We start from the raw sequence: 27,886 nt of genomic DNA, 5'->3' as shown, positions 1-27,886 counted from the left end.
CCTGGATGGCAGTTTGAGGAAACAGACACCGCTACTTGATTTCTCTCATACCATGGGAAGTTTCAGCCCACTGAAATCTCATCCACATGGCACTAATTCATGTTCCCTTTACAGCTCTCAAATTCAAAAGGCACTATCCACAGGTCCACGAAGCAAAAGACCAAGTAGATAATAGTCTGCAAATGATATAGACAGCAAAGCCATTAAGGTAAAAAGAAAAAAATACTGTGTTAACAACTATATTACAGTAATGTAGGCCAGATTCATACATGAAAAAGAATGGTTAGAGAAGCTAAGGCTTCTTTTTTCTGAGCAACCACCAGAACCAGGTATTAAGCTAAGTTGTTTAAATAGGTTATCTCATTTAATCCTGTCATAAAATCTCCATTCTTAAAATGAGGAAAAGAAGGCTTGAAGAAGAGTTTCCCAAATTACACAGAAAAAAAAAGTATTGTTTAGTGCAAGTTTCACAAACTCAAATGTTCACAGGAGCCAAGCAGGTAAGACAAATGAATAAATTAGGTGTGGCACTTGCATATTAAACAAGAAAATTTTTCTTTGCCTCTACAATTAAGAGTACAGCAACTTTCAAGTATACAATACAGTATTATTGACTATAATTTTAAATGTTCTCATCACAAAAAAAAGGGTAATTATGTGACACGATGGAGGTGTTACCTAATGCTATGGTGTTAAGCCTTCTGTAGGATATAAGTGTATCAAATCAACACGTACATCTTAAACTTAGACAGTGTTATATATCAATTATATCTCAATACATCTGAAAGAAAAAAAAGAGAACACTGTCTCCTTTTCCTTGAAAATCCCCACCCCCTAGATCCATCCTTCATTTTTTTAAAATGATTTCATTTTTTTAAAAATTTATTTATTTATTTATTTATGGCTGTGTTGGGTTTTCGTTTCCGTGCGAGGGCTTTCTCTAGTTGCGGCAAGCGGGGGCCACTCTTCATCGCGGTGCGCGGGCCTCTCACTATCGCGGCCTCTCTTGTTGCGGAGCACAGGCTCCAGACGCGCAGGCTCAGTAATTGTGGCTCACGGGCCCAGCTGCTCCGCGGCATGTGGGATCTTCCCAGACCAAGGCTCAAACCCGTGTCCCCTGCATTGGCAGGCAGATTCTCAACCACTGCGCCACCAGGGAAGTCCCCATCCTTCATTTTTGAAGGTACATTTTCTCTATTATAAGAAAGGCAACAATGGGAAAGAAATGGTCACTGCTTATTGTCCCAGCTTTGCAGTCAGGACAACAATATAGAAGGACAGAAACTATGGCAAACTGTAGAGGTCATGTCTTGACTAAATGGAGGAGACAGAGTAACTCTCTAGTTGATAGTTCCCCTAGGATATAGACACATTTTTCAAGGGAAGATGCAAGTCTGGATTTTTACATGAAGTCCTCCAATTTTTAAATGCTGGCTCAAACAATTTAAAAATATAATACATAGGCCAAATAAAATACACCTGTGGATAAGTAAAAAAAAAAGATTCTCGATAGTGCACACCTGGGTTTCAAACCTAACTATGCCACATAACAACTATGTCCTTAGCTTCTCTAATCCTCAGTTTTCTCATTTGTAAAATGGAGATTAAAAATAGTACCTGTAAGGGCTTCCCTGGTGGCGCAGTGGTTGAGAATCTGCCTGCCAATGCAGGGGACACGGGTTTGAGCCTTGGTCTGGGAAGACCCCACATGCCGCGGAGCAGCTGGGCCCGTGAGCCACAACTACTGAGCCTGCGCGTCTGGAGCCTATGCTCCGCAACAAGAGAGGCCGCGATAGTGAGAGGCCCGCGCATCGCGATGAAGAGTGGCCGCCGCTCGCCGCAACTAGAGAAAGCCCTCGCACAGAAACGAAGACCCAACACAGCCATAAATAAATAAATAAACCCAAAAGTTAAAAAAAAAAAAATAGTACCTGTAAAAGAATCATTGAAAGGATTACATGAGATAAAAAAAGCACTCAGTACACAGTAAATGGTCAATAAATGTTAGCTAATGTTTATGCTAAGTAAATGAGTCAGGATTTAAACTAAAGTTTACCTTCCTCCAAAGCTCATGCTTTTCACATTATAGCACCATTCATTTAACCAGCTGAGGATCCTTCACAGTGATTTAAGCACCTCTCCTAATTTTGTTCCATCCTGTAGTTGCTTTCCCCCCATATAACTGTGATTAATCCTCTGAACTTACTTTAGCTAGCACACTTAGAAAGCTAAACATTGGCTTTGGTCACCAATAAAAGAAATACCTAAAAAGTTTAGGCTCAACTGTATCACAAAAGTTGTGTGTGCATGTGAATGTGTGTATGTATGTGTGTGTGTGTGTCCCATATCTCACTCTGCATGCCAAGATGTTTACATATTCCTAAAACCAGCCTATTTTGTGATCTCAAGATGGCTGCTAATACATGGGATACATGCTTCCTTAACCACATGTGGCAGGAAAAGAGAACATCTTTACTCCTGAATTCTCAGCAAAACCCTGAATTTCACTTCTATTAGAACTAAGGCGACATGAGAATGGGATGGCAACCCCAGAACCAAAGCATACAATCAATGAAATGAACTGATCTGACTGGCTTAGTCTACCTAGGTTTTTGGCTTCACCACTAGATGCCCACAAGAGAAATCGGCAACTGTTTTAAAAAGGGATTGAGGAGAGGGTTATCACAGAAGATATCAACAAATGTCCACTAAACTGGTTTTGAAATTTTGTTTGTTTGGAGAATTGAAGGGTAAGTTTTATTACCAGGGGGTGTTGAGATAGCCATGGACTGCACCAGTTATGCTCAGTGATAATTTTACATTAAATAATGTCACACTTTAACACAAAACAAAAGGATACTTAGTATCACAAACTCTTACAGCTTAAAAACTAGAAGAAATCTTAGAGATCAGCTAATGCAACATATATATTTGATAGATAAATAAACATGTTTCCTGAATAGCATAAATGTCATGCTTAACATCAAACTTAAAAGTTAATTGTAACTGGAATCCATATTTCTCTACTCATATTTATGTTTTCTTTGAGCAGCTTAGAAAAAAGATACAAAACAAACCTCAATCCTTATAGAGAAAATTTAGATTGATAAAACATAAAGCAATTTTTAAACCAGACTTATATTCTCTAAGTACTTCTAAGAGGAGACAACTGATGGATCCCTGTTTGAGGGAGGAAATAGATAATAGTCTCTACATCTGCCTGGACACATGCTATAGTCCCACATAGCTATTCATCTGGCTTGATATATTTTCAAGTTCTCCAGCCTATAATATATGAAAAGAGAAAGGAGAAGAAGAAACAGAGAAAGGGGATGGGAAGGGAAGAGAAGGGAAGGGAAAGAAATAGCTTAATTACTAGACCTTGTATTTTTTCAAAGGCAAATCTTTTTCAAGGTTTTCAGATTTAAAAAAAAAAAATTTATATTGTTCTCGGATTTTGTCTCTGCCAACATCAATAGCAGAATATTGCCAGAAGTGGTAAGCAATGCAATACTAATACAATGCAATACCATACCATACCATACCATACCATGCCATATCATACCATACCATGCAATGCAATACTATATAGATAGATAGATAGATAGATAGATAGATAGATAGATAGATAGATAGATACACAAACATATACAAATATATACATATATATGCTTCACTTGATAGGGAAACCAAATCCATTATAAAATCTACACCTTTACAAGTTTTGTCTTTGTTTAGGGATAACAACGGTAGTATGATAAACCTGTGTTCTATACTCCTAACTTGAAAGTTAAAACATTGTGTTTTTATAGCTTTCAAAGATATTCCATAATTGAACCCTCTAAAAGGTAAAGAATCTGTGCATATCCAAAGCAAGAAGAAAAATGAGCAAAGATTTCATAATGATTTTTCCCAAAACATACATTTCTCAATCTCACTATTCTTCCTGGTATTTTTCTCACATAAAAAGTATGATTTATAGCCTAGACTTTTAATGGAATAATGATTCTAATGTTAAGATTAACTATGGTCTGGATGGAACTGCTGTGTCAAACAACAGAACACAGGTTGAAAAAAGCCAATTTGGGGTTTAAATTAAAAATTAAAGATTGAAAAAAAATTTTTTTTATTTCTCTGGAAATAATAGCCTTCTTGGACTACGTGATTATCATTGTGTCCCTAATTCACTGGTAAATAAAGATTTACAAAGTATATATGTGGCTGCACAGCAAATAATCTTTGAACTACTTTTACCACTAGTTCGACCAGTCTGTTGGATGTTATTCATCAATGTTTCACTTCAGGGAAAAAATACTTGGAGCAGTGTGAAAATTATTTAACAGATAGCACCAGATTTCTTTTTGTGGAGGGAACCAACTTTGTGTAGGAAATGCAATGATACAAAAGTGAGTTAGGGAAGAGTGAAAGTGGTGATAGGTTGGCAAAAGCAAGTACAACAGAAGAAATATTTAAAATTCTCCACACTGGAAAAAAAGAGATAAAGTATCCTCTTTTGCTTGCCTTTAATTACCTATTGTATACACAGAGAATCAAAAGTGGGGAAGGTGTGAAAACAAAGAAGAGAGAAGGAGGCACAAAGAGGATGAGGAAACACAACTAGGGAGCCTGGAGCTCAACTTCTGGAAATAGCTACAGGACTTCTAAAAACAGGCATGTCTTACCGTGAATTTTAAGTTATATGTGTTTCTTCAGGGTAAAAGTCTCCACCTACTCAAAAATTCAGGAAAACCTGGACACAAATTCCTTAAATAAATGGTTTGGTGAAAAGTGAGGGGAAAGGCTAAATACTCTGCTTCTTGGTTCATGTGGTGTGAAACAGAGACAGAGGCAGAATGGACAGACCATCCCCAAACTGACCTTATTCATCAGAAGATGATGACTTTATTCATCACTCATCTCAAGGACCTTAAATAGTATCTGGCATGTAGTAGGTGCTTAATAAATATTTGTTGGTTGAAGGAATGAATGCATGAATGAATGAATTAATTAATGGAGAATTTGAAAGGCAGCAGTGATTTTAAGAAAGTAAGCCCTTTGGGAACCATGCAAATCCTGGAGAGGTGGTCATACTGTTATATATGAAATGAAGTTTCAAGTAATCTTATCAAAATCTTACAGGTCAGTAAAAGCCTGGTTAACATCTAGTTTAGATCTAGGTTAACATCTAAGACTTTTAAAAATCATTGTTTCAAGAATAAATATGACCAAAAAGTTTTTGTTTTTTTTTTTTAAATCTTAAAGTATCTACTTTTGCTTGCCTTTAATTACCTATTGTACAGAGACTCAAAAGGTTTTTAAAGTCAGTACTAAAAATAAATGTCCAGAGCATAATTTACAACTACTGGAAAAAAAAGCATCCTGAAATACAGCTTTATGGACATCTAGTTAAACCAAAAACTCTATCAGGCTGATTTCAAAGTATTAAAGGGTTAAGCCTAACAAACTACCTTAAAACTTAGTGGCTTAAAAGAGCAAAAAATATGCATCATCTCCCAGTTTCTATGGATTGAAATGTAAGAACTACTTAGCCCAGTGATCCTGGCTTGGAGTGTCACAGGAGGTTGCAGCCATGATGTTGGCCACGGCTCAGTTTTCTGAAGGTCTGAATAGGGCTGGAGGATTTCCTCCCAGAGTGGTTCATTCAAGTAGCTGGCAAGTCAGTACCGTTTCTTGGCAGAAGGACTCAGTTCCTCATTACAAGGATCTCTCCTTAGGACTGCTTGAGTGTCCTCACAAGTCAGCCAACTTCCACCAAAGCAAGTGATTCAAAAGAAAGACAGAAGCTTCAGTATCTTTTACAACCACCCTTGAAAGTGACACACCATGACTTCCACCACATTTGATTCATTAGAGGAAAGTCACTAAGTACAGCCCATAGTCAAGAGGAGGGAAATTAGGCTCCACCTTTTATAGACAGGCGTGTCAAAGGTTTGGGGGACACATTTTAAAACCACCACAATTACTGTGAGTCAAAAATGTTAAGTATTCAGTTAAAAAGCTATATTTTAAATATATGTTGTACTTCAGTAATACAATGCAATTTAACAATTTAATGACCTTTTTTTTTTTTTTGGCTCTGTTGGGTCTTCATTGCTTCGTGCGGGCTTTCTCTAGTTGCAGTGAGCAGGGGCTACTCTTCGTTGCGGTGTGAGGGCTTCTCATTGCAGGAGCTTCTCTTGTTGCGGGGCATGGGTTCTGGGTACGCAGGCTTCAGTAGTTGTGGCACATGGGCTTCAGTAGTTGTGGCTCGCGGGCTTTAGAGCTCAGGCTCAGTAGTTGTGGCGCACGGGCTTAGTTGCTCTGCAGCATGTGGGATCTTCCCGGACCAGGGCTCGAACCCGTGTCCCCTGCATTGGCAGGCGGATTCTTAACCACTGCGCCACCAGGGAATTCCCTTCACTGACTATTATTTTAGCAATTAGAAATGCATTATTTAGCAAATTAGAAGTAAAGTAGCCCGTGAAGAATATTCCTTTACTGTGTCACACTATTGAAGAATGTTGTTAAAATTAGATCTTAAATACAACTTCTTTAATGCCAAATCAGCAAGGTCTGCCAGGTTGATGAATTTTTATCCCATTTTTCCATCTTTATTCATTATTCCTAACATTTTTATTTAATTAAAACTTGGCCATCTCCAAATGAAACTGAAAATAGTTTTTAAAGACAGACGTCAATGCTTTGCATTCTAACAAAGGACAACGTGTGTATAGTTTCATGCATGCATTCCCAGAAAATATGTAGGTATTTATAGGCACTGTAGTGTATCAGAATGAAATTGATAATTCATTAAAATCACTTTAAAGAGCTGCCCTTGGCCACTGGGTTTGAAGATGAACTTCTAGCTCACGACATTTCTTTTTGAAGGAATCGCTTTAAGAACACAAGTTATATTAACCTTAATGTACACCACAACAAGAAATAAAAAATGTCATAGTAAAACATTCAGTTGAAGAATTGCTACCCTTAGGCAACACAGAGAATGTTACCACCAGGTTTTGTAAAACAGTAAGTATTTGATATCTTTTAGGGACCACTACTAAAGTGTTTTTATGAATGAGGATACTAGATCTTAAGATTCCTATATTTGTGCTTTTGATTAATCAGTTATTAATTTAAATAACAAAAAATCATGGAGATTGTTGACATACAAGAAAGAAAATGAGCATTAAATATTAAAGATCTTTCCTAAATAATGCACTGTTTGAATAACCAGACTTGCTTTAATTAGTATTTTCCATTGCATGTTTATTCATACCAGACAGGGGAATAATTCATGTACAGACTATTGAACCAATTTTCTGCAAATGTTAGAGAAACAGTGGACAGCTAATTTGACCAGAAATGGAAAAACATGACTGCTAGCTGATAATGATCATATCTTACTCTGAAATTATGTGTCAAAATTGTAAGGTTTACCTCCCTACTTCACTTAAAAACTTGTTGTGCTATTTTCCCATGTGTAATCCCCTCAAGGAACTTCTAATGTCCTTGAGGAAGTTAGACCGGTATACATAGAAGGATCCCAGAATCCTGTTTAAGGCAGTATATGAAGAAGTACTGGGTTTTAATGATTATGGTATCAGAGGTCACACAATTCCAACATTGAATGCACCTCTAATATATATATTAGTGTCCCTTTAGCTGAGACCCTATGAATAACATGATTCCTGTTAGAAATGGAAGTTATCAACAGATTTTTCAAAGGTTCTAAGGGCAATATAATTAGTAACAATAAAAGATATATAACCCATCAATAGTATAACAGTTAACTGTTCATATACAAATTTTAATATTAACGAGCATCTCTTCCTCAAAGCAAGTCATACATAAGACTTACATTCCAAAAGGAGGACTCCATATGTACCTAGACCAAGCCAGAAACAAAAAATGAAAGTTTAATCTAGTGTTGTATTCGCAAGTTTTAATAACTGGAATCTTGAGGAAAGTAAATAATTCTGGGTTAACTTAAGTTTTCAGCATATTTGTCATTCATCACTGGGTAGAGTATAGTCAAATTTGATCTTTTGCATTATAATTGACAGGCATTTTTAGCTATATATTTAAGGTAACCACAGAAAATAATATCATCCAACACTGATCCATCATAATAATTCATGATTAGTATTTTCTCAAAAAAAGACATTGAGGGCTTCCCTGGTGGCGCAGTGGTTGGGAATCCGCCTGCCAATGCAGGGGACACGGGTTCGAGCCCTGGTCTGGGAAGATCCCACATGCCACGGAGCAACTGGGCCCGTGAGCCACAGCTGCTGAGCCTGCGCGTCTGGAGCCCGTGCTCCGCAACAAGAGAGGCCGCGATAGTGAGAGGCCCGCGCACCGCGATGAAGAGTGGCCCCCGGCTTGCCGCAGCTAGAGAAAGCCCTCACACAGAAATGAAGACCCAACACAGCCAAAAATAAATAATAAATAAATAAATAAAATTTAAAAAAAAAAAAAAAAAAAAGACATTGAGCTATATGCTATTATAACCATATTAAATGCTTATTCATACTAATACAAAAAGAAAAACATAGTCACCTACTCGCACAAAGATTTCTAAGTTTATAATAGCTAATGATCTTCCTAATATTAAGAAACCTACAAAACTCTAGAGTGACTCAGATGCTCCACTGCAGACTAAACATTCTCGAATAAAAACCAGAGTTGGGCAGTAGCTAAAAAAGCAAAAACAACTTTTACTCAGGACTATTGCAATAAGGTAAAAGTGACTCAGTACCAAACCTGGATTAATTGCAAATACAGGGCAAGTGGGAATATACAGCCAAGGAGTGGAAGGGGAGGGAGGGTAGTAGATGGAAAATTACTAAGGGGAACATCAGGGATAAGGAGAATTTCACCTAAACTGACCTAACAGGGTTCTTTGCTGAAGATAGGCCAGGGTAATCAGGCATCATCTGGGGGATGATGAAGGATGAAGAACCTGATCAGATATAGAGGGTGATCAGATATTGAGGATGGGGGACTCTTGCTAAACTGACTTTGAAGGGTTCTTGCTAAAACTGGATTTTACAAGGAAGTATACAGGTGAGTCCAGGAGAAGGTTCAGGAGCCTAACTAAAGTTTGGTCAGTCAAGCAAAGAATCTGTCAACATAAACATAGATGATTTTAGGATACATACTGTAGTGATGTACAATCACTGCATGATCATTTTCATAGTTAACATCTAGTTTCAAAAAGTTCTAAGTGTGAACACACTTATCAGTAGAGTTTAAAAGAAAAAACTAGTCATCCTTCAGTATCCATGGGGGATTGGTTCCAGGATCCCCCGCAGATACCAAAATTGGACGGTGCTCAAGTCCCGCATATAAAATGGCATAGCATTTTCATACATAACCTACGCACATCTCCCATATACTCTAAATCATCTCTAAATTACTTATAATACCTATTGCAATGTAAATGCTATGTAAATAGTTGTAAATAAAATGTAAATGCTATGTAAATAGCTGCAGGCATGGTGCAAACTCAAGTTTCACTTTTGGAACTTTCTGGAATTTTTTTAAAATATATTTTTAACCCACAGTTGGTGGAATCCACAGATACAGAACCTGCAGATACAGAGGGCCAACTGTATTTTTCCTGTATTTTTCTTCATAATTGTGAGCACATGGAGGGTCATTCTAAACATATTTTCAAAGTTCAAAACTGTAAAGAAGGAGGCTGATAGATTTGAAAACATAAACATTTCAGAAATTTGAATAATAAAATGCCATTATCAATGTTTACAAAAGACACACTGGCCTCAGCACTAGTCCATTGATCCAGTAAGAAGCCTCCACCTTAGAATTTCTTATATTCACTGTTGCCCCTACTAGGAACTCTGTTGCTCAGGTCTCCAGATGTCCTTATTTCTCTCACTTCCTTCAAATTTCTACTCAACTGTCAGTTTCTCAGTGGGGTCTTTCATGACCACTTTATATAAAATAAATGACACACCTCCCCAAAAGAAGCAGGTATTCTTATTCCCCCTTACCCTACTTTATTTTGTTCAGAGCATTAGTCTGCATCTGACATACTTTGTATTTAGTTGTTTGTTTATTTTCTGTCTCCATTCCCACTCCAAATAAAAGCATGATCCATGAGGTTAAGGACTTTATTTTGCCACTACCATATCCCCAGTAACTAGAATGGTTGCTGCTCCATAGTCTGTGCTCAATAGGTTTTCATTAAATGAATTCATAAAAGAAAAACAGGATTTTAAAATATTGCTACATGCTGCCAGAATACAAAATGTTGCAGCAATCACCACTATTCTGCAATATGTAAGAATGACTGTAACTGCTTCCCCATACTTTCACCAACACTAGACATTATCAATCTATTATGTATTTATTTATTTATTATCAAAAGGATAGGTGTAGCTTTTATCAAATGAATAGTCAAACCTAATTTATAGCCAGGAGTATATATTTTTGTTGATATATTCCTATGTAACACACTATACAGAATGCAAACAGAAACAATGCAGATGAAGTTTCAGAGTTAATATCCTCAATAGTTCATGCTCATGCCTTTTAGCTCTAAGAATTAAAATGCAAATAAAATACATCTTCAGGGGAACCTGTGTAAGGCAGTAATCCTTCCATTTCAAGAAAGCATCTTTCAGCCAGCACCATCCTTCTGTGAAATAAGCAGTTTCTCTGGCAGGTCTGAAAGAAAGAATGAGAAAAATGAGAGGATCACTCATTATAACTGCCCTCCTGGAATCCTTTCAAGATATGCTTCCATGACGTAAAGAGAATTCAGAGGCTAAGAGGCACTCTACTAAGATTTACGGGAGGCTTTGGAATAGATCCACATGAAAGATAAATACAAATGTGCAAAAGAAAGCCAGATGTGGCAGTGGTAAAGACATTCCTCATGTGACATGGAAGACCCCAAGGAACAGTGATTCTGGGGATGCAAACTCAGCCTGTTGAATAGCTCTTGAGAATTACAGTTGTAAAAGAACATCAAGCAATTGGAAGACCTATGGGGAAGTTGGCTTAGAATCGGAAACTAGATGGTCTGCATGATAAAGTTTCTAAGGCACAGATTATCTTTAAAATGTCTCAGTGTTCAAAGATCACTGCCGTACCCAATGTAGAAATTACAAAGATGGGCCATTCTTTGGATAGTTCTGAGTTAATACAAATAATAGCATAAACCAAAATTAAAACAACATTCTGCCATTCTTTTCTTTTTAAGTTATTCTTTCCTCTCATATTTAATAGGATTTTAAAATGTAAAATAGCTGTCTTTCCAAATTGCAAACTATAGATGTTCTATATAAATGCCAAATACTCAGGCTTACTTCTAATTTTAGCCAAATTCCCCATTTGAGAGACAGAACTTAAGCTGTCATTAAAGCAAAAAAATAAAAAAATAAAAAATAATTAATTAAATACTGCCAGATTACAGAAGACTTGGATCATTTCAATGATGTTGCCAACAGATGGCAAATTCAGGGCAATTGAAGATAATGCCAAAATAATTACTTCTCATGCCAGGATCCAAGCTAAGAGTGTGCTCTCTGAGAAACAATGATTCTGCTCACTGCTGAGGAAAAAGACATACACACACAAATATTAGGAGAAAAATAATCAAATCTATAGAAATTAAGGCTGAGAACTAAGGTTAAAAATATTCTAGTAGAAGGAAAGGAAAAGGGGAAGGAATACTTTAAATAAGCCAATTAAGAATAAAATTATATTAAAATTATTCAATGGTAATAATGCCGACCTTTTTAAAGCAGTATATGTATAGTCCATGTCCTTTTACAAGTATGTTCTCATTCAACCCACAGGAACGCTATGAGCTTGATTTTATTATTATCCACATTTTACAGATAAGGAAACTGAGGGATAAAGAAGTTAAATAACCTTCCCAAGGTCACAACTTGTAAGTGGTAAAGCCAAGATTCATTGCTAGACATTCTGATTCCAGAGACCCTACCCTTGGACATCACACCACTATGTATCAGGTTAAATGTTCAATGTAAACACCCAAAAGGCAGTTTAACTTTCTGTTTGAAGGCAACCCAACTCTGTAAGCCTGGTTCACTATGACAGCATTGCTCTGCTCGCATAAAACTCAAAGGTTCATTGATTCAAACATTTAATTAGCACTACGTATAACACAAACATCACATCAGGCACTAGAGAGATGACAATTTATTTCCAGCTCAGAAACAGCTTATAGCCCAGCAGGAAATAATACAGATATGTAAACAAAAAAAATCATAATGTGATACAGGAAGTGACATCCTATGAGGTACATTTCAAATATAAAAAGTTACAGACTTACCAAAATACTATTGCATTTTTATCTCAGGTAGGGAGGGGGAAATGAGAAGAAAGAAAAGAATAAGAAAGAAATAACGGCTGAAAACTTCCCAAACCTGGGGAGAGATTTGTATATTCAAGTTCATGGAGCATATAGGTCATGCTAAAACTTCAATTCAAAATAATCTTCTCCAAGACACAGTATAAGAAAACTGCCTAAAATCAAAGTCAAAAAGAGAGTTTAAAAAGCAGTAAGAAAAATCAAATTTCTTTCATACAAGGAAACCTCCATAACGTTATTAGCAGATTTCTCAGCAGAGACATTACAGACCAAGAAAGAATGGGAAGATATATTCAAAGTGGTGAGAGAAAAAAAAACTGCCATCCCAAGAATACCCAGCAAAGTTATCCTTCAGAAATGAAGATGAGATAAAGAATTTCCTAAGACCTATCTTACAAGAAACACTGAAAGCAATTCTTGAGGATGAAATGAAAGGATACCAACTAGTAACATGAAAACTTATGAAAATAAATAACACACTAGTGAAGGCAATATATAGTTAAATTCAGAATATGCTAATACTGTAATATGGTGGTATATTAACCACTTAAAGCTAATATAAAGGTTTAAGAACAAAAGTAATAAAAATAGCTACAGTTACAAGAACTTATTAATGGATACACAATATAAAAGGATGTAAAGTGTAACATCAAAAATATAAAATGTGGAGGGGGAAATGAAACAGTAGAGTTTTCATATGCAATTGAAGTTTAGCTGTTATCAGCTTAAAACAGACTATTATAACTATAAGATATTTGAGGTAAGCCTCAGGGTAACCACAAAGCAAAAACCTCTAGTAAATACATGCAAGATAGAGAAAGAAATCAAAATATACTGCCATGGAAAATAATTAATTTACAAAGGAAGATAGCAAGAGAGGAACAAAGGAATAAAGGAATTACAAAACAGCAGGAAAACAATTAATGAGATGGCAACAGTAAGTACTTACCTATCAATAATTACTTTAAATGTAAATGGATTAAATACTTCAATCAGAAGGCACAGTGGCTGAATGGAGACAAAATAAGACCCAACCATATGCTGCCCACAAGAGACTTACTTCAGCTTCAAGGACACACATAAGCTCAAAGTGAAGGGATGGAAAATGTTATGCCACACAAATGGATACCAAAAGAGAGTAGGCGTAGCTATACTTATAGCAGACAAAATTAATAGACTTCAAGTAAAAAATGGTAACAAGAGACAATGAAGGTCATTATATAATGATAAGGGGTCAATTCATTAAGATAATATAACAATTATAAGTATATATGCATCCAACATCAGAGCATTTAAATATATTAAGCAAATATTAACAGATCTGAAGGAGTAATAGACAATAATATAATAATAATAGTAGGTTACTTCAATATCCCACTTCAAAAATGGATAGATTAATCCAGACAGAAAATCAATAAGGAAATATTAAATTTGAACTATACTTTAGACAAAACAGGCCCGACAAATATATACAGACATTCCATCCAACAGCAGCAGAATACAGTTTTCTCAAATACACATGGCATATTATCCAGGATAGGTCACATGTTAGGTAACAAAACAAATATCAAAAAATTTAAAAAGATTAAAATTATACCAAATATATTTTCTGACCACAATGGAATGAAACTAGAAATCAATAACAGGGGAAAAATGGGAAAATTTATTAAAATGTGGAAATTAAACAAGATGCCACTGAACAACCAATGGGTCACAAGAAATCAAAAGGGAAGTCAAAAAATACCTTGAAATGGACAAAAATGAAAAAATAGACTAAAACTTAGGGGATGCAGCAAAAGCAGTGCTAAGAGGGACGTTTATGGCAATAAATGCCTACATTAAGAAAAAAGAAAGATCTCAAACAACCTAACTTTATACCTTAAGAAATTAGATAAAGAAGAATAAACTAAGCTCAAAGGTAGAAGAAGGGAGGACATAAAAAAAGATCAGAACAAAAATAAATGAAATAGAGAATGAAAAACACAGAAATGATCAATGAAACTAAGAGCTGATTCTTTGAAAAGATAAACAAATTTGACAAACCTTTAGCTAGTCTCACCAAGAAAAATATGAGTACTCAAACAAATAAAATTATAAATGAAAAAGGTAACAGTACAACTGATAAAACACAAAGGATCATAAGAGACTACTATGAATGATTATATGCCAACAAATTGGACAACCTAGAAGAAATTAATTAAATTTTTAGTAACAAACAACCTACTAACCCTGAACCATGAAGAAATAGAAAATCTGACAGATCAGTAACCAGTAAAGAGATTGAAGCAGTAATCAAAAACCTCCCAACAAGGAATATCCCAGGACCAGATGGTTTCCCAGATAAGTTCTACCAAACATTTAAATAAGAATGAATGCCAATCCTTCTCAAACTCTTCCAAAAAACTGAAGAGGAGGCAACATTTCCAATCTCAGTTTCTTAGGCTAGCATTACTTTATACCAAAGACAGATATGGATACTACAAGAAAAGAAAACTACAGGCCAATATCCCTAATGAATATAGATGCAAAAATTCTCAAAAAAATACTAGGTAACCAAATTCAACATCACATTAAAAGAATTTTAGGACTTCCATGGTGGCACATTGGTTAAGAATCTGCCTGCCAATGCAGGGGACACAGGTTCGAGCCCTGGCCCGGAAAGATCCCACATGCCGCAGAGCAACTAAGCCCATGCACCACAACTACTGAGCCTGCGCTCTAGAGCCCGCGAGCCACAAATACTGAGCCCACGTGCCACAACTACTGAAGCCCATGCACCTAGAGCCCATGTTCCACAACAAGAGAAGCCACCTCAATGAGAAGCCCACACACTGCAACAAAGAGTAGCCCCCGCTCTCCACAACTAGAGAAAAGCCCACGTGCAGCAACGAAGACCCAATGCAGCCAAAAATAAATAAATAAATAAATTTACTAAAATAAAATAAATAAAAGAATTTTACACCATGATCAAGTGGGATTTATCCCTGAGATGAAAGGGTGCCTCAACATACAAAAATCAATAAATGTGATACACCACATTAACAAAATGAAAGATTAACATCATATGACAATCTGAATAGATGCGGAGTAAGCATCTGACAAAATTCAACATCATTTCATGATAAAAACTCTCAGGTATAGAAGGAATGTACCTCAACATAATAAAGGTCATTATATGATAAGCCCACAGCTAACATCATACTCAACAGGAAAAGGTTGAAAGCTTTTCCTCTAATATCAGGAGCAAGACAAGGGTGCCTACTCTCACTACTCCTATTCAACATAGTACAGAAAGTCCTAGCCAGAGCAATTAGGCAAGAAAAAGAATAAAAGGCAAAAGGCATCCAAATTGGAGAGGAAGAAATAAATTGTCTTAGTTTGCTGACAACATGATCTTGTATACAGAAAATGCTAAAGAAACTACCAAAAAAAACTGTTAGACCTGATAAACAAATTCAGTAAAGTTTCAGGATAGAAAATCAACATACAAAAATCAATTGCATTTGTATATACTAGCAATCAACTATCTGAAAAAAGATAAAGAAAACAATCCCATTTACAACAAAATCAAAAACAATGAAAAATACTTAGAAATAAATTTAACCAAGGAAGTGAAAGATCTATACACTGAAAACTATAATACATTCATGAAGAAATTAAAGAAGCCACAAATAAATAGAGAGAGATCCTGTTTTCATAGGTCAGAACTAATGTTGTTAAAATGTCCATACTACCCAAAGCAATCTACAGATTCAGTGCAATCCTTAACAAGTTTCCAATAGCATTTTTCATAGATATGGCAAAAACTACTCTAAAATTGTATGTAACCACAAAAGACCCTGTACAGCCAAAGCAATCTTGAGAAAAAACAAAGCTAGAGGCACGATACTTCCTGATTTCAAACTATATTATAAAGCTATAGTAATCAAAACAGTATGATACTGGCATAAAAATAGACACATAGACCAATGGCATAGAATCAAGGGTGCAGATTTAAACCCTTGCACATGTGCTCATATAATTTTTGACAAGGGAGGCAAGAATACTCGATGGGGCAAGAATAGTCTCTTTGATAAATGATGTTGAAAAAAATGGATAGTCACATTCAAGAGAATGAAACTGGACCCCTATATTATACCATTCACAAAAATGGAATGCATTAAAGACTTAAATGTAAGGTCTGAACTGGTAAAATTCCTGGTAGAAAATATAGCGAAATGCTCCTTGCCATAGGTCTTGGCAATGATATTTTTGGATGTGAAACTAAAAGCACAAGCAACAAAAGCAAAATCACCAAGTGGGATTATATCAAATTAAACAGCTTCTGCACAGCAAAAGAAACAATGAACAGAATGAAAAGGTAACCTATGGAATGGAGCACATGTACACAAACCATATATTTGATAAGGGATTAATATCCAAAATATATAAGGAACTCATACAACTCAATAGCAAAAAAAAAAAATCTGATTTTAAAATGGGCAGAGGACTTGAATGACATATTTGCAAAGAAGATATACAAATAGCCAACAGGTACATGAAAAGTTGCTCAACATCATTAATCAACAGGGAAGTGCGAAACAAAACCACAATGAGATACTACCTCACACCTGATAAAATGACCATTATCAAAAAAGACAAGAAATAGCAACTGTTGGCAAGGATGTAGAGAAAAAGGGGCCCTTGTGCACTGTTGGTGGGTATGTAAATTGGTGCAGCCACTATGGAAAACAGTATGGGGGTTCTTGAAAAAATTAAAAATAGAACTACCATATGATCCAGAAATTCCACTCCTGGGTATTTAACTGAAGAAAACAAAAGCACTAATTCAAAAAAAATATATGCACCCTCATGTTTACTGCAGCATTTTTTACAATAGCCAAGACATGAAATTAACCTAAGTGTCCATCAATGAATGAATGGATAAAGATGACATGATTATTATATATATACACGTACATATGTATATGTATATATACATATATGTATATATACACATATGTACGTGTATATACATATATTATACTACACACACACACACACACACATACACACACACACACACACACACACACACACAATGGAATTCTATTCAGCCAGGGAAAAAAAAATGATATCTACCATTTGCAACAACATGGATGGAACTTAAGGGCATTGCGCTAAGTTAAGTAAGTCAGATAGAGAAAGACAAATACCATGTGATCTTATTTAATATGTGAAATTTTAAAAAACAACAAACGAACAAACAAAAACTAGTTCATAGATACTTGCCAGAAGTGGGGGGTAGGAGATAGGTAAATGGGCAAAGGGGGTCAAAATAAATGTCATGGAGATGTAATGTACAGCATGAGGATTATAGTTAATAATACTGTGTTGCATATTTGAAAGTTGCTGAGAGTAGATCTTAAAAGTCTTGATTACAAGAAAAACAATTGTAACTATGTATGGTGATGGTGATGGACGTTAACTAGACTTACTGTGGTGATCATTCTGCCATATATACAAGTACCAAATCATTATGCTTTATACCTGCAACTAATATAATGTTATACGTCAATTATAATTATAATACCTCAATTTTTTAAAAAGTATTCAAATATAAAATGCAGGCTACGGCAAAAGAACAGGCAAAAAAATTTTTTTACATAAGCAGTACTCTAGTTGATAACGTTTTTTTCCACAGGGGCTTAGATGAACAGTTCTAAACAACTATATATGTATATTGGAATTGAACAATGAAGTAAATGGATGGTGGATGGTGGGAGCAGCTTTTTCACTATTTGAGAGGAAATTACAGACAAGCAAGGGGACAAGACTAGAATGATCCTGGTGGTAATGGATTAGAATGGGAGACATCAGTATAAACTCATGTTTAGCTTAATATAAATATAGATGGAAATGTATAGAAATACTTACAGATATGTGTATATGCACAGGTTTATATACTTCCTTTTTCTGTCAGCTGTGAGGCCTAAGAGAAACAACATGCCAGTAGCAGCTAACACACCTAAAGCCCAAATTTTGATTTCTAATACCATGCTCAATAAAAGAAACCAAAGCTACCTGGAGAAATGTCTGATTCTAGGACTTGGGAAGTAATTATTCAAGATGAGCATGGAATATCTTGTATAGAGTAATTTTAAAAATAAGCCAAAATTGGTAAGGGTATGTCAAAATGGTACAGAAACCAACCGCAAGAGCTCCCAAAGGCCAAAGCTGGAACAATTTGAGCAACAAATAATAAAATTGTATTAGATTATAACCCAAAGTATAAAATAAATACTCATAAATCCATACTAATCTAAATAACTGATTGAATAAATAAACAGAGGGAAAATACAGAAATCTCAATCTGACCTGGAGAATATTCTGCAAAATGCATGAACAGTACTCCTCAAACTATCAAGGTCATCAAATACAAGGGAAGTCTAAGAAGCTGTCACAAACAAGAGGAGCCTAAGGAAACATGACATGTAAATGTAATGTGGTATCTTGGATGGGATCCTGGAACAGAAAAAAGACATTAGACGACAAAAACTAAAGAAATCTGAGTAAAATCTGGACTTTAGTTGGTAACAATGTATCAATGCTGGTCCATCAGTTGGGCTAAATGTATCATACTAATGTATATATTAATAATAGGGGAAACCAAGTATGAGGTATTATAGGAACTCTCTGTACTATCTTCACAACTTTTGTGTAAGTCTAAAACTACTATAAAATGTAAAAGTTTATTAAATATAAATATCTATCATAAGAAATAAAAAGAATTTAAAGAATGTACAAATCAAATTGACTATTTTTACATTTATGAGTTTCTAAAAAGAAAAATAGCATCCTATGAATATGTACCTCCAAGTATTATGTGGTTAAGTACCTTAAAAACTTATACATGGGAAAGATGGACATTTTTCTCAATATGTAAGAGTATTACAAGAATAGAGCCACCTTTTAGCAAATTCCAAGAAGTAGGACTTCTGTAAAAAGTAAAGGACTCAAGTAAAGAGTTGCAGGACAAACCTGAAGTGGATAGAATTGGTATTATTAAAGAATAAGACTGTCTCCCTGAATGACTCTCTCTCGATTCCTAGGAAGGCTTGTTCTTATTTTTCTAACCAAAACTTTCAAAAAGATGGGCTTGAAATGAACTGCCAAAGACTGAATGGACAGTGGTCAATTGTCAAATCAATTGAACAAAAGAGGATCATAGACTCTCAGAGCCGGCAAAATCACCAGGGTCAAACCTTTATTTCTTACATGAGGAGGCTGAGATGCAGAGAGATGAGGTGACTTGTCCTACAAAATATGTGCAGCTGGTGATTCAGGATTCTACAGCCGAATTCCCTCTATCTCCAGGGCCATGCTTCTCCCAGTGTATAATACCAGTGACAGCGAATGACTGCTACCTGTTACTTCTTATAGCCACTGCTTCCCCAGTACACTCTCATTCTCTCCCCTCTCTTGGGATAGACAAAGGTTTTTCTATCACAATCCACTTACTCACTGAGCATATACAGAGATTCAAATAGTTCTCTAGGCAGTACCCCATGCATCCTCTACCCAGGATAAGAATTGACACAATTGATAACAGTAAACTTCTAGTCCATTCCTAAAAGACAAGAAACTGTACTAATATAAAGCAGCTATGCCCTAAGGTGACAAGTTAATGCTGGAACTGGAGTGAACAGCCTCCTACCATAATAAACCCAGAAACTCCATTAAAGTAATGTTTGCTTATTAAACTGGAACCAATTAAAAGTAATCAACAAAAAAAGTGATCTATTTCTTCTACTATATTAATTTAATTTGCATGGGAATAAGCTCTACCTCGAATTAATCACTTCAATGGGAGTTGGTTAAAACAGTTAGGTTTTCCAGCCTATCAATTTTTAAATTAAAATGGAGAAAAACACAAAAGCAGTTCAGTTTAAATAAAAGTACTCTGAAGCTTTGAACTTCAAAATAATCAGATACTGAGCAGACATAGCTATTTTTCCAGCTTAGATCCTAATTAGTTTTCTTCGGTATGAGGCTGATATGCATCCAATAAACTTGCAAATTTAGCAATTATCTGTAAAAATCTTTTCCTTTAAATAACTTGAGAGCTGACTCCTGGGACTAAACATATAAGCAACAGATAGAGAAATGTTTAAAAATGACAAATTTGCCTGACTAAAATATATTGAGAAACGTGAAAAATCTGTGCTTAAATAAGTTACCTCAAAATCGCATCACGTGACCATGAATTTCAAACTTATTAAACTTTCAAAATCTCAAAGGTGTAAGGAAAATGTCAGCAGTTCCTGGCAAGCAAGAGTAAACTTTATACTATGATAATGCTTCACAGACTGCAAAGTCTGAATTTCAGAGCAGAAAGAAATCTCAGCAACCACCTAAACGAAATTCTGTGTTTCACATTTGTTCATTATACTTACAGTCTGAGTGAACTCCCAGAAGGGACAAGGGTAGCTGGGATTAAAACCCCAGGGTACTGCCTGCTCACTCAGAGCTTGCCACCTCTTCCCATCATAACGTGCAGCCCTCTCAGTTTCCTCTCTTCAGAGCTGGCTGGCTGCCAGGCTTATACAACAAAGAAACCTGCACTCCCTCATCCTCATCTGTTTTCTTGGTTCCTCTTCACCCTAAAAGTCAAGACTATTTACTTTGGGATCTTTATTTCCTCATAGAGCACAAGACCTGACTGTTTGCTTTCTAGCTTAAAGCAATAGGTCTAAAATATAATAACAACCTTTATTCTTTTCCTTCTAAAATAGGGTGACAGTAAGTAAAATATATCTTTCGGATCCAGGATGAGCAAAAGAGAAGTTATTAAAGTATATGCTAATTAAAGAATAATCATACTAAGTGGAGCTCCGCTCAGCGACTCAACATAGTTGGTTTTGTGGCAAAAAGCAGGCTCTGGAGTCAGACTTCCAGAGACCTTACATCCTGCTTCTCCCACTGATTAACTGTGTGACTTTAAGCTCGATGCTCTTCTTACCACATCCTCACCAGTTTTATAGCTCAAAAAAAAAAAAAAGGAAAGAAAATATCAATATACATATATTTATATATCTGAAATTATAAAAATATGTAATTATATATAAAATTATATATATAAGTCCCTGGATTACTGCCTCAATGCCTCTTTTTAAAATATCAAATAACACATTATTTCATTACTTTTTATCTTTCAGGGGTTATCTCTGCTATACTAAATACGTGTCAGTCAGCCTATGATGTAATCCAGGGGCTACTTACACAAGTTCCTTAAAATTTCCAAGTCTCAGGTTTCCTCATGTATAATCCTTAAAGAATGAAAGGAGACAACAACTATTCTGCTATGTGATAAAGGTAGAGATTTAGCAGACTTTTCACCCTCTTCTAGGCTTCTCCCTTTATAACAGAGGCTAGAATCTTAGGAACTATATTTCTCAGACTCCTTTGCCAATATGATTCTAGATATAGTTTAGTTTCTACAATTCGGGTGAGTTTTGAAAGACAGAGACAGCTACAGTACATTACTTTTCCTTTGGTAGTGGCAGGTGATCATGTGACCTCTGGCAGACATAATGCTTCACAGTGGCCTCTGGATATTTCCCACCCCCATCCCCGCCCACACCTCAGCATTACCTATCTTCATGCTACAAGTTGTCTGTCTTTTCCTAACATGGCAAAAGCAGCAACCTCTTGATCCTCTAAAAATCTAGAGCCAACAGAAAGTCAGTGACTTTTCCTGACCTTCACTCTTCAAGCCCATCCAATAATTTTGTAATCAACCAATCACCTGTATTAAATTCCTCTCTTCACAAAATACTTAGAATAATGTCTGTTTTCCTGACTGACCTGACTGATAAACCTATAAGGTATTCATCACAGTGCAGTGCCTAGCACACAGTAGGCACTCAATAAAGATAACTTGTAATGGTAATAGTAGTAATAGCCACAGCAGGAGGAGGAGTAGAGGCAGTAAACTAAATACCCACATTCTCAAACAAAACAAGGATAAAGTACCACGCAAATGAGGGGAAGTTCTGGATTATGGAAATCATAAGAGAAATGCTACCTTAGTTTTTAGAATTAGATGCAATAATTCAATCCAGCTGTCATGCTATTTTGTTGAACAATATATGGATTTGCAAGTATTGTTTGTGTATTTTATATCCATGTGATTTGGAGGAATGATCTCTAGACAAGAAACCAGGAAATCCGGATTCGAATCTCACTCAGCCAATTTTTAAACTGTAATCTTGTAGAAGTCAGCTTTTGGTGCTTCAGTTTTCAAATCTGCAAAACGAAGTAGTCGAACCAAATGCTCAGTGAGGGCCTATTCAGCTGTTTAATGTTCTTCTTTTATAACTAAGTATGTGAAGGGCTTTAAGGTCCTTGAAGACTATTGCCCGAAGTCATTTAAATATTCCCCTGAAATCAAATGTATGTGATTAATTTTCCAAAGAAAGAAAGCATTTGCATATCAAAAGGTATTTTTCATTTTAATATAGCCTAGATCCTGTCCCAATTATCACCAAATTTTTATTAGTAAAGTAATGCTGTCTCACTTCAACCAATTTACCATCGAGAGAAAGGAGACAGACCTGAAAAGTATCCATTCATTCCAGCTCCATCTCAGAAAGCAATTATACACTCTTTTCAATCATCAAATGCAAACAAACAAGTAGCTCCTAGTAAAAAAAAAAAAAAAAAAAAGGAAAAAGTAGAGGAGAGATGAGAGAGATGCAGAGAAAGAGAGAGAGAGACAAAGAGAGTCAGAAACAGAGATGAAAAGACAAGAGAGAATATGGAAACATTTTGAAAAGTACAAAGCACTCAATAAATGTAAATATAGGCAGCTTCAACCACCCACTGGAGAATTAGTTAACCAATCAATGAATTGTACTTCTTTATGTTGCTTGAAAGTTTAAATTACCTAAGGCAGTCCAGCAGACAGTGGTGAGAGCACGAGCTTTGAGTCCAGGCAGACACAACTGAATGCCAGATTCAGTAATCACCAGCTGTTTAACTGTAAACAATTTGACCTCCATGTGCCTCCGTTTCTCATTAGTAACATGAGAATAACAGTAATATCATAGGATTGTTGTGTGGATTAACTGACAAAATACATGTCTACACATGCACTTATCAAGGTATATAGTATAGAGTAAATGCTCCATACCTGCTAGTTATTGGTAGAAATTGCCCCTCCCGCCTGAGTTGTCTCACTTCATGAACTATCCTTAGCTAACCCATTGGTGCCTTTTGCAGCAACGTCATTATTCTAAGCCCAACTCTGTAGGGCTAAATTGATTTCAGCCTACCCCATTTGGGACATGTGAAGATATGCTGAAAGGAAAAACCAGAACAAATTAGAAAGTAAATTAAACTAACTAAGTTGAAGCTGAAGTTGAATTATAAAGGAAAAGTATGATCTTTTTAAGTGATTAGGAATACTCTATTCAGTCACAACTCAATCTTTTAATCTGCTTTTATTTTCAGCAGATGCTTACCCATTCAGTCCTAATTAAATTATAAAAATGACTGTGCACCTGAAAAGACCAACACGTGTGCTGGCACTTCCACATGAGCATGACTGCTCAGATAACCTTCAGTGACAGAGGATTTTGCAAAATCTAAAGGAAAGAGGGAAAAGATACAAATCCAAGGGGCCTCAGAAAAATATTTCTCAGTATACTAATAAACTAGTATCTTATCAGGCAGTTATTCTCAAAGTGTGGTCCATGGCCCTTTATGGGCTGTCACACACTTTACAGTGGGCCACGAACTTCTCCAATTCAGTGGGTATTCAGTGGTATTTTCCAATACCATTAACAAATATTCCTTAGATGTAATATGTGCTATTAACTATTCTAGATGTTGAGGATACAGCAGTAAATAATATAGAACAAGCCCTTGCTCTCCTGGGCTTACTTTCTAGTGTCCAGAGACAGACACATAAAAATTAATAAGTAATATATATTCTGTGTCAGATGATGATAAGTGCTTTGGAGAATAATAAACAGTGAAGGTGCATAGAATTGCCATGGTGGGGAGCAAGTTTCAATTTTAAATAGAATAGTCAGGGAAAGGCTCACCAAGATGATAACATTTGAGTAAATATCTCAGTGAGGTGAGTTGTAAGCTATTTGCATATTTGGGGAAAGAGAATTCCAGGCAGAGGGAAGAACAAGGCAAAGACACTAGGGTGAGGAAGTGCAAGGAAGCCAGTGTGGCCAATCTTTTTTCTAACTCCCTTTTTCACTCAATGCAGTAAGTGCACCATGGAGTATTTTGACCTTCCCAAAACAACCTCCCCCAAATCAGGAAAGTCCTCAGATGCACTGCTGCAAGTTGAGCCCTGTACAGCGGAGACCTGGGCAAATTACTCAGAACAACATGATACAATTAAAAAAGAAGCATGTTCAGTGAAGATTTGTTTTGTGCTGGTATATGCTTCAAGGCACTTCCCTAACTTTATCTCATAAGAACTCCAAGGACTGAGACACCATCTCCCTCCAGAGCCACCCTGATTTCTATATTTGGGTTACTTTCCTACACAGTTTGCCATGGACTGAGATACAGTTTTAAGACTTCTCCCCTTCCTTTCCCTGCCCCTTCTTTAGACAGATTCTTTAAAGGTTTTTCCCTGTGATTTTACCAATAACAACTCTAGGAAAAGCAAGGGGAATTAATAGCATAATAAACACAGGGATCCTACCAAGTTATAAGACAGGACACAGGGAGGGGGAAGGGTAAACTGGGACGAAGTGAGAGAGTGGCATGGACATATATACACTACCAAACGTAAAACAGATAGCTAGTGGGAAGCAGCTGCATAGCACAGGGAGATCAGCTCGGTGTTTTTTGACCACCTAGAGGGGTGGGATAGGGAGGGTGGGAGGGAGACGCAAGAGGGAGGAGATATGGGGATATATGTATATGTACAGCTGATTCACTTTATTATAAAGCAGAAACTAACACACCATTGTAAAGTAATTTTACTCCAATAAAGATTTTCAAAAAAAAAAAAAAAGAAGCATGTCCAAATGAATATCATATCACAGTCTCTTAACTCTGGAAAATACAAGCCCTGTGAATAAAAACTAAAGAATAGCAATCATGTAATAATGGCATTCATTCAATAGTCAGCAAATATTTGGTAAGCATGAATTATGTTTCAGATATTATTCTTTATATTATTATTAGGAATACAAATAAGTAGACCATTTCCTCTCATCCTGGGCTTGGACAGATAAAAGGGACACATTCACAGAATCATGTGATAAAACAATTCACGCACTTGGAATCAACTTTCCATCCTACCAAGTGCCATCAGGAACATTCTGAAGACAATTTCCTTTGGAGTCTCACATTATAGCCACAGTAATCTCCATTTACAGACAATCCTGGGATTACCAATTTAACATTATTCACAAGTACTGGATAGCATGGGTTCTAAAAATAGATGTAAACAGATTAGATTCTGTGTTCCTAGTAGAGATAAATTTCACATAAAGCAAAGCAAGAAATAAAAAGGTACTCTGGAGAAAAAACTTTCCACTTACCCTTGGGCTGGACAACCCTTTGGTATTTTATGGATGCAGAAAATAGCACAGACAATTCCCCCTTGTCTTCTATTCCCATAGTGAACATCTGCTGCATTTGTCTTTCCACAGTCCCTTCTTCCCTGCTCTTAAAGAATCATTTCCTTTCCCACTCTGAGTCTGTTACTTTGATTATGACTCACAACTCCAGTGGTAAGCAAGTGACTGAGATTGAAACAGAGTATTTCCCGTGCCCTTGCAGGGCCAGCCAGCTTCACAGGCATGTGAGCTGTGAAGGTGTACAGGGCCTTGCACTTATAAGGGCCTCACACTGGGTTTAATGCTCTTCAGTCTCTGTTTCAAAGTGCTAATAATTTTCTCTTTGAATTTGTGTTTTGTAAATAAAGTCCAATGAGACAATAGAATATACATGTGCGCAGAGAAAATACATACAATATGCACCATTCCTGGTCACTCCATTCACATATAAAATGTATATCACATTCTGGAGGCCCCGTGAATACAGCATTCCAGTCTGTAGAGTTATGAAGATTCAAAGCAAACACTAACTAAGAATTTTTACCTAAAACTGAGTAATTGAGACCCCTGAAAACCACACTTTCCACTTGAATCAGGCTTGCTTCAATGGAGAAAAAAGCAATGGCATTCTAAGAAACACAAATGACCAGAAAACCCAATTGTATTCATTTTTTACTGTTACTTTCCTGTATTAGGCAACCACTTATGCTGAAAATAATGACACAGAAGAAAAGAGAACTATGGGGTATCTCATAGTTCCTTTTCCTTTTGGTCCTTCCTTACTCAACAGTAATCTGAAAGATGGAGAGTGTTGATAGAATGAGCACATAACAAGAAGTGAAGTTAGTTTGATGAAGCATCTCCACTGCTTTAGTAAGAACAAAATTCATGTGCACAGGCAGGCTATGAAACTTATACAATGTTATAAACCAATGTTACCTTGATTTTTTTTTTTAAGTTGCGTTATATACTCCTACTTATGTCGCTTAAGATGAAATGGAATTAAGGTGTTCCACATCCTACCTGATCAAAATCCTCCCTCACCTTTACTCACAGGTTCCATCAGACAATGCTTCAAAGAGACAAACTCTACCAACCTCTGGTCTGAGTCTCTCAAGTCACAGGTATTCATCTCTGTAGTACAACAGGAAATATACACTTGGTCTTTGTCCCAGATTCCTGGCACAAAGCTCCTAGAAGCCTTAGGATCTCCAGAGTGATGTGTCTTTTGTGTGCTAGTGACATGACTGGTGCTGAGGGCCCCTAGATACCTTCAGGATGGGGGCTGATCATCAGAAAGACCAATCATGATTAGAAGGTTGGAACTTCCCATACCTTCCCTACCTTTCTCTGGGATCGGGAGAAAGGCTAGAATTTGAGCTAATCACCAATGGCCAACGATTTAATCAATCAAGTCTGTGTCAAGAGACTTCTGTAAAGTCCTTAAACTACAGGTTTCAGAGAGCTTCTTGGTTGGGGAATGCATCCAGTGCCGGGACAGTGGTTGTGCACCCCAGTTCTACAGGGAAGAAGCTCCTGTACTCAGGACCCTTCCAGACCTCACTCTGTACACCTGTTCATGTGGATTGTTTTGATATGATTTCAAATCCACTTGATTATGACAAAAATGAAGTTGTTTTTAAGAGTAAAGTTGTTTCTAAGAATGAAGTTTTTGTCTTGATATAAAAGTAAAATTGTGTATCAGGATGTCATTATCCACATCTGTGGTTTCCAATAAGCACTCAGAAGCTCAGCTCCTGAGGGGCCCTGCTGGGGCCTTATTAGTAAGAACATAGGGAGAAGCAACTATGCGGAGGAACATTTAGACTATAAATACCAGAAGCTTATGAGCACTAACCGAGATCGTTCATCTAGGCAAGGTTAACCTTTGATGGTCTAAATTAGTGCTCCAAAGACCGTGGGGCACCAGCTCCCGCTGGAG

The 27,886-nt window shown here is 36.3% G+C and overlaps 1 long non-coding RNA gene across 3 annotated transcripts in view; it reads right to left on the bottom strand.

Annotated features, from left to right (window-relative positions):
- Positions 1-2,461: 2,461 nt before the first annotated feature.
- LOC118891989 overlaps positions 2,462-27,886 on the bottom strand; it is a 42,854-nt gene continuing 17,429 nt past the window's right edge. For 2 of the 3 annotated variants that reach the window (XR_005019214.1, XR_005019213.1), the window contains one exon: positions 9,713-10,692. This is a non-coding gene — a long non-coding RNA (uncharacterized LOC118891989). Of the gene's footprint in view, positions 3,286-9,712; positions 10,693-27,886 lie in introns of those variants that run through there. The other variant, XR_005019215.1, reaches the window with a different exon arrangement.

The sequence above is a fragment of the Balaenoptera musculus genome, chromosome 3 (assembly GCF_009873245.2).
Source record: "Balaenoptera musculus isolate JJ_BM4_2016_0621 chromosome 3, mBalMus1.pri.v3, whole genome shotgun sequence".
NCBI lineage: Eukaryota > Metazoa > Chordata > Mammalia > Artiodactyla > Balaenopteridae > Balaenoptera > Balaenoptera musculus.
Note: the sequence above shows the minus strand (reverse complement) of the source record. Positions and strands in the feature narration are given on the sequence as shown.